We start from the raw sequence: 18,804 nt of genomic DNA on the forward strand, positions 1-18,804 counted from the left end.
CTAGACATCCAGCTTTTCTTCTAAATCAGAGGATGTGGCAAAGGTGAACCTAATTTCCATAAACCTGAAAATTAATAATTCCCCTCTTAGGGCATATACTTTTATGTTCTACATATACTTACATGTTCTACAATTCTCCATCATTCTATAATATATCTGTGATGCAATGCACAATATAAGTTTCTTTTTATTATTTTACTTAGGCTCTTGTTTTTCTTTGCTGAGATTAAAGGAAAGTGAAGTAATCCTTCTACCTGGATCATTTCACTATTTTATATAACCTTCTAGCCTCTATAGGCATTTAAGATTCTGAGCAAGCTTGTCAGCACAGACTTTAGACAAATTTGGGATTGAATCTGAGCTCCAGTACTTGCTAATGGGTGAAAGCTACTTAACGTCCATGAGCCTCAGATTATCTATCTATAAAATGGAAATAAGAAAAAGAAGAAAGAGGAAGAAGAAGAAATAAGAAGAGAAATAAAGAAGAGGAATAAGAATTAGAAAAGCCATAGAATTATCATGTGACTTAAATAAGACAGCTGATCTAAAATACTTAGCACTCAGTTACTCATGTAGCTTTCTGAACCTTAGTTTCCTCATATGAAGATGGGAATGAAAGTACTTCACTAAGTTCTCATGAAGGTAAAATCAGATAATGGTACAAAAGTGCTTTGTGACCTGCAGTGCACATACCAGTCCCTGCCATGGGGAAGTCTCTGCCCAGGTTCACCTGACTTTAAAGTCCAAGTTCTGGGTTCCAACACTCATTCCAAAGGGGGTCTTCAGATACCATTCCAAACTTGAGTAGGATCATAGAGTTTCAGAAGGTCAAAGTAACAAGAGTCCCCAGGAATTTATGGTCCTACTCCATCATTCTACAGATGAAGATTCCGAAGCCCCAAAAGATGAACCTCTCTGGGGACTAAAGCTAATGGTTGTCTTGGAGAGACAATTTGTTTTCAACAATATCTAGATAGATGGAGCTATAGAAATATACATGGCTAGACATATAACCATAGAAACCTACGAATAGTGATAACAGGTGTAATGATTTGTAAAATTGATATAAAGATATCAAAAGAAACCTAGGTATATAAATACCTACAAAAATGATAAAAATAGAGATAGATACAATAAAATATAGAGCAAAAGATAGAGACGAGTTAGCAATTTAAAAAATACAGAAGTATAAAGAATACAAGCTGGGAGTGAAATAGGTCATGTGAAAGAGACAGAGGCATGAGGTAGCAGATATGCATGCATTAATTTAAAAAGATGAAGGCAAAAAAATAAAAGAATAAAAAGATGGAGGCAACTCAAAAAGCACACATAAATCTAGAGATAACTGACCAAGTACTTGCTATATAACCATCACTTGGCTAAGGATTTGATATGTATTAACTCCCTTCATCTTTAGAATAGCCTGTAGGGTACAAACTATTATTATCTTTTATAGCTGAAAAAAATCAAAGTTCAAAGCAGTCATAATTTGTTGGTGATCATAAGCTTGGAAATGTCAGAACCAGGATTGAAAGCCAAGTTATCTAGAGGTAGAGACTCAGGAAGTAGATAAACAATGAGATGAAGTTACCTTGAGTTACAGATACAGAGAGATACTCTATGCTTTGTTGTACTATGAGACCCTTTTCAGGAGTTATGATCTTCTGGGGCCCAGGCTTGTTGAACCTTAACAGAATTCACGGGTGTGTTAGAATGCCTTGATCCCAAGAGCTAAAATAAATACTTGTCCTCTCTTTGCAAAGATGTATGTTTTTGAACTCTTTTGATAAAACTTCTCCCTTTGTATCACTCACATTCTTTTCATTTGAGTCCCCTCCTATCACTATAGTAGCTGGAGGTGAAGGGACTCATTCCTGAAATGAAGGTGCTATTTGTCATCTCAGATATCTTTCAACTTTTCCATATAAATTATTAATATCTTGTGACCCCCACCCTCTAATATTGAAGTAATCGGGGTTTTATCCTGTCACCAGGGTACTATTGAGCTGTCTTCCCTGAGCCCAGTTTCCAGTGGATCAGATATGCATATTTAAACCATGTAGTACCTATGTGTCAACTAGGGTAAAGGTAAAGGCACAAAATACTATCACAGATTGTCACCAAATGGCTGTTTAAGAGATAATGAAACAAGGACATCTCTTTGTGTCAGGGAGAACAAAAAAAAAAAAAAAAAAAGGTAATATTAAACAGAGCAGAAGAGCTTCCCAGTTCTGTTTGCAACTACCCTTAATAGAAACATTAAAAATAAAAGAGGAAGCAAGCACAAGAGGGATGGTGACTGGGAACATTAAATGGACACATAAGGGGATTTAAAGATGTAGAAGGACAGAATGAGGCTGGAGTTGGAAATGCATAAACAGAGAATGTGTAGAAATGAAGGAGTAATATATGTGTTTCCTCAGCAGGATAAGAACTAGGCTAGACAATTCATACCCCTGCTTATATGGAGTATTTGAAGTCTCTGACTGTCTTGTAACACTCATGCCATTAAACAGTAGTACTCTGAGTCTAGAGCAGAACTAAATTAACTACTGTTTTAATCATAATATATTATGATTATTATGGTGACTGGACAGTCCTGCTTCATCAGATGCTAAGCCTCATAGAATATAATCAATGTAGCATTACTAGGTTATCAATATCTAGTGATTTGGAAAAGTATAAAAAGGGTTTGCTGGCAAAGATACATCAAATTTCAAGCTATCTTTGGTTACAGAAAAAACCTTTTGCCACATCCTACTCCTCAGTTACATGCTCCCAATGTAGGCTGATGCTTCATGTCTGATGCCTTTTCTCAGAATTCTTTCCTCTGCTCAGAACACTATCTCCTGTTTTTCTCCCCAACTACCTCTATTCCCCTGTGTGCCAGATATCTGCTAGGAATTGCATCACAGGGGATCCCTGGGTGGCGCAGTGGTTTGGCGCTTGCCTTTGGCCCAGGGCACGATCCTGGAGACCCGGGATCGAATCCCACATTAGGCTCCCAGTGCATGGAGCCTGCTTCTCCCTCTGCCTGTGTCTCTGCCTCTCTCTCTCTCTCTCTGTGACTATCATAAATAAATAAAAATTAAAAAAAAAAAAAGGAATTGCATCACATTTAGCCCACCTCCAAGTTCTCCATCAGCCTCACTTAGCTCTACTATCACCATCACCCCAGGTGAAATGAGCCACACGGACGCCAATAGTCTTCTTTTATGGGACCTACAAATAATGTACTTTTTTTTACCAATGGATATGGCTTTTTTCACCAGATAATGAGCATCTTGGCAGCAGAAGACTGGGTCTAGCAGAAAGTGGCGTTCCTAGAAAGTGTCCATTAAATGTTTGTTAAATGATGTTATGAAAATCAGCCTAGTAATAAATCCCTGGAGCCAGTTAAAAGAGTTGGTTGCCTGATAGGATACCAAGAAAGACTTCAGTAGATATAAGTTGGCTAGAAAGAAGATGAGATTTCACTTATTAAATTAAGGATATAGATTGCTCTTTTATGTTTGGATTATTTGTTTGCTGTGGGTTTCAAAGATAAACTACCTTCCAATTTGGAGACTAGATACCTTATTATTTATATTTTTGCCTAAATTTAATCTTGAGGTTAACTTATTTCTGTAAAATTCCTTTATTCATTATAAATCTCTTTTATTAACACAAAGAAGACATTAAAAGTTGTGTGGCCTCCAGCAAAATCACTTAAATTCTCTGGGTCTCAGTTCTAGACAAAAATCCTGAAGTTATTTCTGGTCCTAATATTAGATTCAAATTATAAAGATAAAAATAAAGTTAGAAAGAGATAGAAAGTTATAGATTGAGGTAGAACAATGAAATTAATAAATATAGCGCTATAATGATAGTGTCATCATTAGATATGTATACAGAAAGATGAGAAGATAAATTTGCATAATATTACAGGTGATATTAATATTAAAATATATTATTCTTCATATATACATAAAAATTAACTCAAAATACTCTAAAAATTAACTCAAAAAAAGCTAAAACTATACAACTATCAGTAGAAAACATAGAAGTAAATTAATCAACAGTTTCTTATATACAACACCAAAAGCAGAAGCAACAAAAGAAAAATAGTCAAATTGGGCTTTATAAAAATTAAAAATTTTGTGCTGTAAATGATAACATCAAGAAAGTGAAAAGATGATCATATGAAATGAAAACACTAATTTAAAAAGATATGTGCACCCCCATGTTTATTGCAGCATTATTGACAATAGCCAAGATATGAAAGCAACCTAAATGTTTGTTGATAGATGAATGGATAAAAATTATGTGTGTGTGTGTGTGTGTGTGTGTGTGTGTGTGATTGTGTAGTGGAATCTATATATACAATAGAATATTACACAATAATAAAAAAGATAAGACCTTGCCATTTGTGACAGCATGGGTGGGCCTAGAGTAGTATATTATGCTAAACAAAGTAAGTCAGCCTGAGAAAGACAAATACCATATGATTTCACTCATATGTAGTATCTAAAATACAAATAAATAAGCCAACAAACAAAAAGCAGAATCAGACCTATAAATACAGAGAACAAACTGATGGCTATCAGAGAGAAGGGAGTTTAGGGGATGGGAAAAATGGGTGAAAGGGAATGGGAGATATAGGCTTCTAGTTATGGAATGAATAAGTCACAGAGATGAAGGCACAGCACAGAGAATATAGTAAATGATACTGTAATAGTGTTGTATGGTGACAGATGGTAGCTACACTTCTAGCGAGCACAGTATAACGTACAGAGATATTGAACCATTATATTGTACACATAAAACTAATGTAACACTGTGTGTCAATTATACTCAAAAATATCTGAATCTCAAGAAAATGAAAAGATAACCCACAGAATAAAAGACAATATTTGTAAATTATATATCTGAAACTGGACTTGTATCTAGAATATATAAAGAACACCTACAACTAAATAATAAAAAGATATTACAATTTAAAAATAGACAATGGATCTGAATAGATTTTTCTCCAAAGAAGATATACAAATGGCCAATAAGCACATAAAAATATGTTCAATATTATTGGTCATCAAGGAAATTCACATCAAACCCTCAAATGACATACCACTTCATACACACTAGCATGACTATAATGAAAAAAAAAAGGCACTAACAGGTGTTGAGGAAGACATGGAGAAATTGAAACCTTCAATACCATTGCTGGTGGGAAAGTACATGGTGCAGCCACTGTGGAAAACAGTTTGGCAGTTCCTCAGGTTAAACATAGAGTAGTCATTGATCCACCAAACCACTTCTACCAAAATGAAAATATTATCAAGAAAATTGAAAATATGCATTTACTCATAAATTTGTACATGAATACGTTGTAGCAGCAGCATTTACAATAGTCAAACTGTGGCAACAATCCAAAGGTCCATCAGCTGATGAATGGATAAACACAAAGTGGTACACTGACACAATGGAATATGTATTTACCATTAAAAAAATGAAGTTCTGATACAGACTACAACATTGGTAAACCTTATAAACATTATGCTAACTGAAAGAAGCTGGTCACAAAAGACCACATACTGTATGACTCCATTTCTTTTTTTTTTTTTTTAAGATTTTATTTATTTATAGGGAATGTGCACAAGCACAGGGGAGGGGCAGAAGAAGAGGGGGAGAGAGAATCTCAAGCGAACTCCCTGCTGAGCACAGAACCCAATGTAGGGCTCAATCTCATGACCCTGAGATCATAATCTGAGTCAAAACCAAGAGTCAGAGACTTAATCAACTGAGCCACCCAGGTGCCCCTGTATGATTCCATATCTATAAAATGCCCAGAATAGCCAAATCTGTGGAAACAAAAAGTAGGGCTTGGGGGAATGGGTTGTGACTGCTAATGGTTTCATGATTTCACAGGACTTCATTTTGGAGTGATAAATAGAATATTCTAAAATTAAGTTGTGACAATTATACAGTTCTGTGAATATACTAAAAACACTGAATTGTACACTTCAAATAGATGAACTGTATGAAATGTGAATTATATCTCAATAAAGATTATATATCTATATTTACATGGATATATGTGCATGTGTATACATATAAACATATATGAACATATCATATACAGACACACACACAGATATATTCCTAAATATTGGTAAAACCTAAATCACATTCATGAGGCATAGACTCACAGGGTTTTTGAGAGCCAGCCTCCCTGTTATATATATGGTATCTCCTACAATATCCCTATTGTCCCTATTGGAACCTCAGTCAGGCATCTTTCCCAAGCATCCTGGGAACACAAATCACCCAGACTGACATGTTCACTGGAAGCTGACCCATAATCCAAGGAAATAGTGTATGTATTCTTCTCAGTGATGACTACTTTTTTATATTTTCCCTATTAATAGTCATTATCTCAAACACTCTATGCTAGAAGAATGTGATCTTAGTTCATGACGTGAAGCTTTTTAAATATGCTGATGGGCATTAAGGAGGGCACTTGATGGGATGAGCACTGGGTGTTACACTATATGTTGGCAAATTGAATTTAAATATTAAAAAACACAAAAAGCAAAGATGTTAAAAACACTCAATAAGTATTTATAGATCACTGGATTACTAAGTGAGATTAGTGGATTCCTAAAATTGATTACTGGATTCCTAAAATTGAGTTAAGAGTAGTCATCATCCATTCACTCAACAAACACTCTCTGAGCAGCTATTTACAGCCTCTGCCCTCAAGGAGCTTGCAGTCTAATGAAGAAAACACATAAATGAATTGACATTTGTAATGCAGAGTGTTAAGTAAAGCTTTGATAGATATAAGCACCAGATAGGGACCTAGAAAGAGGTCACCTAAAGAAAGGAGAATCCAGAGCCACTGCCTTCCAAAGACTTTACTTTCTGTCTCTGGAGAAAAAGCTACACATATTCACCAGTGGGAGAATGAGACTGTGAGCTTCCAAGCCTGAAATTGAGTGGCCCACAGCCTCAAAAGGCAATTGTCTGTGACAGAGTTGCCAGATTGAGCAAATAAAAATACAAAATGCCCAGTTTGAATACAATTTTAGATAGACTACAAATATATTTCAGCATATGTATATCCCAGGGACTGAAGGAATTAAGAAAGTTATTTCAAATAATCCAATCAAGAACTTGGCAGAAGACTGAACAGACATTTCTCCAAAGACCTACAAATAAATGGCCAATAGAGACATGAAAAAAATGCTCAATATCATTCAGTATCAAGGAAATACAAATCAAAACCACAGTGAGATACCACCTCACACCAATCACAATGGCTAAAATTAACAAGTCAGGAAATGACATATGTTAGTGAGGATGCAGAGACAGGGGAAACCTCATGCAGTGTTGGTGGGAATGCAAGCTGGGGCAGCCACTCTCTGGAAAGCAATATGCAGGTTCCTCAAAAAGTTGAAAACAGAGCTACCCTACGACGCAGCAATTGCACTACTGGGTATTTACCCCAAAGGTACAAATGTAGTGATCCAAAGGGGCACCTACACCCCCAACGTTCATAGCAGCAATGTCCCTAATAGCCAAACTATGCAAAGAGCCCAGATGTCCATCGACAGAAGAATGGATAATGAAGATGAGGTATATATATATATATATATATATATATATATATATATATATATACTACTCAGCCATCAAAAAAAGAAATCTTGCCATTTACAACATGGGTAGATCTAGACAGTACAATGCTAAGCGAAATAAGTCAATCAGAGAAAGACCATTATCCTATGATCTCACTCATGTGGAATTTAAGAAACAAAACAGAGGATCATAGGGGAAGAGAGAAAAAATAAAACAAGATGAAATCAGAGAGGGAGATAAATCATAAGAGACTCTTAATCATAAGAAACAAACTGAGGGGTGCTGGAAGGGAAGGTGGTGAGGGGATGGAGTAACTGGGTGATGGACATTAAGGAGGGCACATGATGTAATGAGCACTGGGTATTTATTACCTAAGACAGATAAATCAAGATCTCTACCTCTGAAACCAATAAAAACATTATATATTAATTAATTGAATTTAAATTTTTTAAAAAAAGAATTTACATTCCAATGGAGAGAAACAAATAATAAACTGAATGAGTAAGTTAAAAGTAAAAGAAAGATATTTCAATACTAATACAGATTGGAGGGATGATAGTGATAACGTTGGTGATGCTGATTCATTCATTCTTCCATGCATGCATTTTTCATTCAGCTAGTGGGTACTTACTATGTATAAAGCATTGTGCTACATCCTGGGGCTACAGTGATAAGATAAACAAATGACTGTAGCCCCTGTTCTTAGAGAGATTTTGGTCAAGTGGAGAGACAAACATTAATCAAAGGGCCACATAGGTAGTCAATGAAATCCCTGATCAGTGTTTGACAGGAGAGGTTCACGGGAGGCCAGGAAGGCTTTCCTGAGTAAGGCAACATGGTGCTAAGATCTAAAGATAAGAAGAAGCACCAGAGCATGAGGAGCATGATAGAAGGGGGGAAGAGCATGTATGAAGAGATAGCAAGGAGGACTGGAGGGGTGGTGGCACATTCACCGAACTGGAAGCCACCAGTCAGTGTAGGCAGGAGGAAGAGACCACCAGGTGTACATCTTCAGATGGCAAACCCCAGTTCTAAGCAGAAGTATGCCAAGACCAGACTCTGGGTGCCCTGCAAGGGGTAGTATGGAGCTTACTGGTACAGAAGCAAGAACACAGTTGTGGGGACTATTTGTCTTAACACAGAAAATGGATTGTTGATTCTGTTAGTTTTAGGCACCCTCAGACACAATCCATGCTTTACGCTATTGGATCTCAAGAAGTAAAACCAATCGGGAGACTGAGCCCCCAGGAAAAAGGCAAGATCTCTAGGGCCAGACATGCCTGGGCTTATCCTGTAGCTGTCTGTCCAGCAGCTGTGTAGAACAGCAAGTCACTTACTCTCTCTGAGCCTTGCTTAGTTTCAACTTATATAAAATGTAAACAATAGCTGCTGCATAGGTGGTTGTAAAGTCTAAACAAAAGGTATGTGAGGAGTCAAGCCATGAATAGGCCCTCAATAAACACAATTATCATTATTATCACCATCATATTGTTATTATTATTATTATTATTAACACTACAGCCATTTTCATTACATCATGATGCTCACCTAATGGAAAGAATAATTATTTCTGAAACAGTTTTCAATGAGCCAAAATTATTTGGAATATGAAGTCATATAGGTCTGGCCATGTGACTTCAGAAATAATTAAGAGTAAGAACTGGGGTTTCACACCATGGTCTCAGCTTTCACATGTCCCCTACTGTGCCCCCCACCTCCCCGAATCTCTGTATCTTCATATCTCAAGACTGTTGGTTGTTTCCCTTGCTGACTTATCAAAGTATTATAAAGTGTGATACATATTATGAACATTCTTTAATATAAATCACAGGAAACATGAAAGCTACTGTACATGCAATCTGGTTTCTAACACTAGACTAACAAAAGGGAAGAAGATCCCTTTTCCAAGATTAAGGGACAAAGTCACTAAACTTGGTCTGGAATTTTCCTAGAGTGTTGTCTGGACAAGGCAGTGCACTGGCTGGTATGTTCAGAAGCTGAATTGGGCAGTTTTGCCTGGAGAAACTCCAATGGCACTGGTGGGGCAGGGGTGCAGGGAAGTGGTACCAAGGGATCACAGGACAAAGAGCAGGGGTGCTAGAAGGAGAAATTTTATTTTCTTCCACGGTGGGATTGGGATATGCTGGTTCCACAGAAGGGTGCCTGGGTTTAGGGAACAGGAAGTTTGGGAGAGCACAGGGACAGGAGAAGACTTCATTTTAGCATCTCAAACTTGAACAGAAGAAAGGGTGAGGAGAGGGGAGGTCCAGGTTACTTGCCCTCTCAAGGCTGCTCCTCCGGACATGACCCAGGTCAGCAGCAGCCCCCAGAGATGTGGCAATAGCTGAGCACTTACTTTCACCCCTGGGATGAGGTTATGCTCCTCATACTTCCAGCTCAAGGACTCCAGAATCTCTGTGTACAGGCTGTTCCCCAGGCTGCTGCAGGCCAGCCATTCTACCTTCATGCATTCACTCCTTAATTAAGTCAATAAATATGTATTGTCTATTTTGAAGCCAGATTTTTTCAAATGCTCTTGTCATAAAGATCAGCCAAGATTCCTTAAGGATGTACCTGGACATAATGCACTGTAAATCAATTTACTATGTGCTATTCAAGGGAGGGCCCTATGACCCAGGTGTGATCCTTAACAGCTCTTACCTCAGAATAGTGCCAAGTTCATTGGCATGTCTTTCTGTTCTTCCAGAGGGAGAGCCCACTTTTGGCAGAATCTGTACTGGTCTTTTTTCTTCTCCATTCTCCCCTGGAGTCCCACTGAGTACTCACAGAAGGGGTTGATATAAGGAAGAAATAAGTGAATGTCACTGATAGTGAATTAATAAGGATACGCCTTTGGGATATACATGGAGAAGCTTGGATCTAAGGATCCAATTTTTTGACCATGAATCTCATTATCTATCAGTGCCTCAGATAGTACTCCTATTAGGCTTGAGAGCACAAACCAACCAAACTTAAAATCAGATGAACTGTGGGTATATGTAAGCAGGCCAGTCAAGGTAATAAAACTCAGGTCACTGGCCAGAAAAAGAAGCTCAAGGGGCAACCAACCAGTGGCCAGGAGGCAACACAAGGGATTGTGGGATCATGGTAGAGACAGTGACATGAGAAGCCATAGGAGACTGGAACTGGAGATGATAGGTAAGTGACAATTCTGCCACTTGGCCATTGGGGATTCCACTGGGCTTTGTTTCAAGACCAATGTATAAAGATAGGGAATACTCACATGTGAAAATTCATTCTTTGCTTATTAACACACTTGAAATTAAAGACAAGTAGGTCTAACTAGGCAGAGAGATATGTTGTACATTGGAGAGAGCACTCTACTAAGTGCTCAAAAATACAAGAATAATTATTCCTGCCTTGGAGGCCATCACAAGCCAGCATGGAAGACAGATGAGGGTGCATATGACTTCTCTGTGAGACACAAACCGTGGTGCTACTAGAGCTTAGGAGAAGGCACTGGAGAGGAACATGGTATCTGGCTGATGATATGGCAATGAGGTCATCATATTTTTAGGATCAAAGAGAACTGAGGACTCCAAGACTTCATTGATGGACAACAGGCAGGGAAATAGAATGGATAGAATAGGAATGGTCAGTACTAGCCTAGAAAAAGGAAACAAAGACTTGCATTATTATTCAAAGAAAGAGTCCTAAAGACCTAAAGGTGATCATCATTGCAAAATGCCCCAGGGAGTCTATTTCATTAGGCTGTTAGGACATGAATAATGACCTCAGAGAAACTGATTTCAAAGGAAATGTGAGAAAAAAAAAACCAAAAAAACAAAAAACAAAGGAAATGTGAGAGCTGAAGTCATTACTTATCCTTTCTATCAATGAATTTGCCTTATAAAGTGGTAAATAATGAAGAAGTGAAAAACAACTTTATAAGGAAGAAGAAAGCCCAGAGATGAGATAACTACCATTTCTTGAGGCTTGCCAAAACAAAAACCTTAAGTACATTAGGACAGTACTCAGTTGAGTGTGGAATGCGCAGAATTGATTGATTCAAGAAAGAAGAGAATAATGTGGGTTGGGTTAGTTCTGGAGGCTGGTTCAAAGGACCAAGAGGAGTAGCCATATGGGAGTAGCCATATTGTGTACTGATGCTGATGCTGATACCTTCATTAATAATGAAGGTATGTTTGATCATGATGGTGGTTTGCAGAAAAACTGAAATCTGTGAAATGAATGTGTTCCTGAGAGTCATGTCACATGAGAGCAAATTGTTATTGTCCTCTCCTAAGCCATTTAGTTGCACATAATAACTCATTTAATCCTTACAACAATCCTATGAGTTATGTGATCATGCTAGCCCTTTCTGGCAGAAGAGTCCACTGAACATAGAGAAGTTAGTGACTTACTTCAACATCATACAACCAGAATTTCACTGAAATAATATGTAAGTATTTAATTCATATGTCTTACCAATGAAAGATAATTTTCAATAATGTAATAAAACACTTAAAATGACTAACTTAAATGGAATTAATCATTATTTCATAAAAAGCATTCTTACACATTTGTCAGAGTGTCATTTAATTTAGTAACACTTCCACCTATCATTGGCCAATCAACACCCAAGAGAAAGGACACAAGAGAGACAACTATCCAGGATGTTTTCAAGTTTTGAACTGGGCAGAGGTGATGCTATTCTATGAGTTGAAATCAATAGAGAGGACGTTTGATGAATGGAGGGCTAGGGAACAGTTTTGTAAGATTTTATTTTAGAGAGGGTGTATGTATGTGTGCAAGCACAGGAGCAGGCAAGGGTGAGGGGAGCAAATGGGGAGGGAGAGGGAAAGAGAATCTCCAGCTGACTGGGGATTGAGTGCCAAGCCCTAAACCCAGGGTTAATCTCAGAACCCTGAGATCCTGACCTGAGCTGAAACCAAGAGTGACTAAGTTTAACTGACTGAGCCATCCAGGAGCCCCTTAGGGAATGGTTTTTATACGGTAAATTTTGAATTTGGAATGAGAATGGTGCCCTTGATTGGAAAAATCTGGAAGGCACCCAAATGATTCCCCCTGAAGCTCAGGAAAATATTTGGACTTAAAAAAAAAAAAAAGAAAGAAAATATTTGGACTTTGCATGTTGACCTAGGAGCTAGGTAAACAAAAAACATTTTTCATGCATCCATAATATTCCATTCTAGATACTGAAGACATGGTATTGGGCAAGATAACAAGGTTCATACTCTCAGAGAGTTCACATTAAATGGGAAGAGGAGGGCACATAAAAAGTAACTAAATAAGAAACCAGTTGTTGGTGATATGTGAAGTAAAGAACATAAAGCATAGTGATGTGCTTGAGTGCCAATGGGCTATTTTAGATTCAGGGGTCATTGAAGGGCTCTCTGAGAAGGCCTGCTCAGTTGTCAGAGTGACATGTTAACTGAGGCCACAGGAGCAGATAACATTGCCCAGGAGAGGTGAGGAGAAGGAGGAATGAACAGGAGTGAAAGGCTCAGACACTGCTGGAAAGCCAGCTTTGTTCTTATTATGTGACCATGGACAAATTATTTAACTTCTCTGGACCTCAATTTCCTTATCTATAAAATTAATGAAGAACCAAAGTTACCCACCTGTGAGAATCAAATTAGAACATCATATATATTAATGAATTTCTGGCAACACAGACCTTAGACATACAGAACTAGAGAAATCAGATACACTGTCCTCTCCCTTATTACTTTGTTGACCTGTCCATCTGTTCACTCATTCATTCACTCACTCACTCATTTTAATAATATAAGAAGACTGGGGAACCCACCCAAAAGAAAGCTAGGATTCAACAATAACCTACCTCAAACCACAAGATCCTGTCCCACAGGCCTCACTGTGCCCCTCCTCAACCAAAATATTAATTATTTCAAAAAAAAACCCTTTTATCCATACCACATTCCATTTCTTTTATTCATACCACATTCCATTTCACATAGTTCATTTCCAACCATATATACAATGGGTAAAAAAGAGATATGTTGCTTCTTTTAAACTTAAACTTTTAAATTCCTCTTCCCTTACTTTCATTTTAGGAGCTTTGCAAGGAATATGGTTTATTGGAACACTTTTCATAACTGTTGCTCAGGCCACAATCCTCTAACCCAGGGCTACTACTCTATAGGGAGGAGAAAGCTTGCCTTTTGGCTAAAGTTAGTACCCTGGTCGGGATGGTAATAAGACTCAGAACTTGATGCCCTCTCTTTATTCCTCTTCTTATACAACTTGTCTTTCTGGGGAAAGGGATAGCCACCTAAGTCACCAGGAAGGCTGCCAATCTTAATACTCTTGTGTGAGGTTTCCTCCTCATTGGTCTAATGTGATTCCCTCCACATCCCTGGTCTAACCACTTCTAGTCCCGAGACCTCACCTGGGAGCTAGCCAAAACTAGTACCCAACTAAATTAAAACCCAACCAATAACTGTTTCTCAGAGAGGCGAGCTGTAAGGACTACCTGTGTTGGAATGTCGTTTAGATAATGATGGATTTCTATCTTCACCGATTTTCATTAATGTCCTCTACTGAGGACATTACAAAAGTGGGTAATTTCCCCTTATAAAACTTTTCTAGTGGTTTCCATGGATTAAAAATGGTGGATTCTTCACAGCCTTCATAGCACAACACGGCTTTCATGGCACAACATGGCATGATATTTCAGTCCATTCCCAGGGACCCATTTGTAGCCGAGGATGCAACGGAAAAGAGAGAGGACTATATTCTCCTGCAGGTCCTTTAGGGTAGAATGGTGATCAATAGCAATTATGTTTGAGGGATGCCTCCCATCACTTTTGACGCTGGAATCTCTGACATATCCACGTGGGAGGCCACCAGGAAGTCAGAGGGGATTTTTGATAATGGACCTTCTCTAGGCTTCTACTTCCATTGCCTTTGGCATGCTTTTAACCCACTGGAATCAATTTGGATTGCAAGATTTAAAAAAAGATTGGTCTTCTGTAACGCTGCACAGCCTCAGCACTCCTTAGGAGACCAGGGAAGATGAGCCATTCACTAATGGGACGTTAAGTTTCAGTGTGATCTATCAGCTAGATCTCTTCTGCAGTCAACAGGGCAAATGGACTGAGGTACCCTATGTTCAGCTCCAAGTGGTCCTAAATCAGGATCTTGATCTAAGGGTCTCTTGCAGAAGGTGTCTAACACCAGCTAAGTTGATAATCCCCTCTGGAGATATTGGATATTGATCTTCTAAACAAGCCTCCTCCAAATAAACCTACATTGCTGGAGAAAACACAAGCTATCCCTAATGAAGGGGACATTCTCTCTCACTATTCTTCCTAATAGACTCAGGTAACTCTAGCTATATGTGGGGACCTCTTTATTCATTTCCCAGCTTAATACCTATGATAATTGGAGTCAACTGTCTGTGGTTAGTCTACCTCAGGACAGGGACTTTAAGGAATATTTCTAAACAGCTGCCACAACTCCTTTTGTTTCAGGTAAATTCCCTGTCTTCTCTGGCTTGACATGGACTGCGTATTTCCACTTGTTGGTGGGAAAAAAAAAAAACAAAAAACAAAAAACAAAAACCTGTCTTTTCATCTGTCCAAATTGATGAACTTTAGAACCAGGATACATTTTTCTCTGCCCCCTGGGCTTTTATCTGCCTCCAGGCTTCCTGAGGGCAGGTCACCTCTTCTGTCCCCCCTTCCCCTCCCCTGTTTCAGCACCACTGTAGGTGCAGCCTGAAACTGGCTCCTATACCATCCTTGGAGCCTCTAGTGTCATTGGCTCCTCCTCCTCCTCTTTTCACCATCAAGGAACAAAGAGCACCCCCTTGGACTTAGAGTGCCCACTTCATATTTCCTCACCAGTGTGCCATGTAAAAATTGACAGTGGGGTACAAATCGATTGACTTTTAAGTGGACCCAGGTGAAATATATTCAGTATTTAAGTTTGTAGGTTTAGGGATCCCTGGGTGGCGCAGCGGTTTGGCGCCTGCCTTTGGCCCAGGGCGCGATCCTGGAGACCCGGGATCGAATCCCACATCAGGCTCCCGGCGCATGGAGCCTGCTTCTCCCTCTGCCTGTGTCTCTGCCTCTCTCTCTTTCTCTCTGTATGACTATCATAAATAAATAAAATTAAAAAAAAAAAAAAGTTTGTAGGTTTAATTAAGATAAGTATGTCTTTAGAGTTATCAGCGTTATTCTTCCCTGGTTTGCCAAGTTTGTGTTTTCTCCATTGCAATATGTCAGCAAAAAGATACTTAAAATGATCATTAATTTTGTCTGTCTCAAAGTTTTCATGGGTAATTGTTAGGATAGCTTTCAAAGTCTTTGGTAACCCGAAACTTTAAAGTTTTGATTGGATGATAAATTGGATCGAATTTGTTGGGCATCTAGGTCTTTTCTAAATAGGATGGAGTGCTGAAACATTGATTACTGAATGTAAGTTTGTGCTTTTGGCTTCTTATTGCAGAGAAGCAAAAAATACTTGGGTTTGTTGGTAAATGTACTTTGTGCTTTCTTAAAAGATTGTATTATAAAAAATTTTTTTTAATTATGAAACGTATTTATAAATTTCAGATCTAAAAGAATTCTGATGTAACAGTTCTCAGTTACTAAATCTTCGCTGGAGACTAAGGTTTCTAAGAGTTAAAATTCTGCTAAATATAATTAAGACTAATAGGGGAAAGGCGGCTTAGGTCAAAATCTGAATGAATACAATATTTAGAAGGGAAATCTTTGGAAAGGAATTTTATGCACTGTCAGAACTAAGGTTGAAATGAATGGATTTTGGGGATCCCTGGGTGGCTCAGCAGTTTAGCTCCTGCCTTTGGCCCACATCAGGCTCCCTGCGTGGAGCCTGCTTCTCCCTTTGCCTGTCTCTCTTTCTCTTTCTCTCTCTGTCTCTAATGAATAAATAAAATCTTAAAAAAAAAAAAAAAAAGGATTTTAACAGTACACTGGTGTAAGATTGAAATTCTGCTTTTCCCTCTGTTAAAAAGACAAAATTTTCTTGGATTGTTGGTCTGCTTTGCATAACAAAATGTAGGCAAAGTGGGGTTTATTTCTCTTTTGTCTGCTGGATAAACGAAATTTATAACCAATCTTTGTTTTTATCAGATCTTTGAGTATTTAACATAATTAAAACTTCTAATATTAAAGGAGCTCACGTTTGCTAACAACTATATATAACCCTACATATTTATCTTTGGAATCTGTTATTGCCACCTTAGTTGAATAAATAATTAAATTTTAAATTTTGTAATAATCTGTAATCCTACTTAGGCTCCCTGCTGTTTATAACTTTCTGAGGTTTTTGACTTCTCCAAGATTTAAATTGTAAATGAAATCTTTTTTTACCAATTAGGTTTGTTCTTTTCTTATGGTAAGTTGCTCTGGAACCATCGTTAAACAAATAATAAACTATAGGTTATGTTTGGGTAAATGCTCTATTATTCTAGAGATTAAATACAATCCCTAAAATTCTAATTTGTTTTGGTATAAGGCTATCACTTGATATTCTGATTTTTAAAAAAAGATTTTATTTATTTATTCATGAGAGACACAAAGAGTGGAGAGAGAGAAAGAGACAGGCAGAGGGAGAAACAGGCTCCATGCAGGGAGCCCGATGTGGGACTGGATCCCAGTATCACACCCTGGGTTGAAGGCAGACGCTTAACCACTGAGCCACTCTGACATCCCTGATATTCTGATTATTAAGATGTTATGTGTCACAGAAATAACTGGATTTTCTTGCCTGCTATATTATTATCTCACATCAGATCTTTAACCATGTCCATTTTTGAATCTTTGTCATTTATAGTTATTATTGCTCTTGCAAAACAAGTTTCATCTTCAAGAAGTTTCATAAAAAAATTTTTTTAACAAATACAGGATTTTGATACCTTTAAAATCATAAAACTAAAATGAGTAATAATTTCCAGAACTAACTAAAAGCTGCATTCAAATCAAACTAGAATTAGTAACATAGGACTAAATAAACTAAAGAAAATAATTACAGTTTTTGTGACTGTTGTTTGAAACATTGCTGGTTCTTTCATGTTTGCTCTCCCAGACTAAGGAAATTTTCTCTTAAGATATCTATGATATACAAAAGTATAATAGACAATGCCATTTTATTTTGTAGAACTGTTATCCATTTGAGTTATTTAAGTGTTTAGTAGTAGTAGTAGTAATAATAATAATAATAATAATAATAATAATGCTATTCTGAGAGTCATTTAAGGCCTTAATTGTGTAGCAGGTGCTATTATATAAAATGGCATTAGATGTTTTAACACCTGCACAAGTGGAACATGTGCCATTAACAAATTGAAATTTGGGTATGTATTCCAGGTTATCACAAAATATAAAAGGATCGTTAAAAAACATAAACTCAAATTGGTGCTTTAAACATGCCTCCCTCTCCTTTAATAATTGGTTAAACTATTGGAAGAAGATTTTGGTTAACTATCAAAGATCTTTTATTGTGTTTCTTTTTCTTGTTATTTTAATAATGTTTTACTGTTTTCTCCCATATCTCTCCACCTGGTACAGAGACTCCTTCAATGCCATAACTTCAAGAGGACAGATGACCTTTCTGCTTATGGAGACTCTCATCTGTTATTAACTTTAGATACCGCTGCCATAGCCTTTCCTAACTCATATTAAATTCTCAACAGACCAATCCTGACCCAGAGGCAGGAACATCTTTATGTCCCTATTCAGAAGGAGGGAGTTACAGAAGATGAGACATCCCTCCTTCAACATCCTTAAAGATTTAAGGGTCAAAGTTGCTCATGGGGAGAAATAATGAGGGAAACAAAGGCAAGATAAATGTAGCTTAAAGTAAGTGTCCTTACACCTTGCAGCCCACTGATAGGTACCTATAACATACAGAGTGTGAGCTTTCTCAAGGAACTTGTGGCTGTTTTAGTACCTTAATGTTTATGACTAAAAGTAACCTTATCTTAGCAGCAGCTAGCCCCTCAAGGTCCTGAAAGCTTTGCTTTCTAATTCCAAATGCTATCCCTAACCCCCACTAATTAAAAAGCACATAATCAGTCATTCCTCACAATCCCAGTGCAGCTCTTTCTGCCCATGGAACCTGTCCTTGTGCTACAATAAAATCACCTTTTTGCACCAAAAATGTCTCAAGAATTATTTCTTAGCTGTTAGCTCTCGAACCCAAAACTTCCAA

The 18,804-nt window shown here is 37.7% G+C and overlaps 1 pseudogene; it reads left to right on the plus strand.

Annotated features, from left to right (window-relative positions):
* LOC121492027 overlaps positions 1 to 18,804 on the plus strand; it is a 332,162-nt pseudogene that overhangs the window by 30,114 nt on the left and 283,244 nt on the right.

Source organism: Vulpes lagopus, chromosome 5 (assembly GCF_018345385.1).
Source record: "Vulpes lagopus strain Blue_001 chromosome 5, ASM1834538v1, whole genome shotgun sequence".
Lineage (NCBI taxonomy): Eukaryota > Metazoa > Chordata > Mammalia > Carnivora > Canidae > Vulpes > Vulpes lagopus.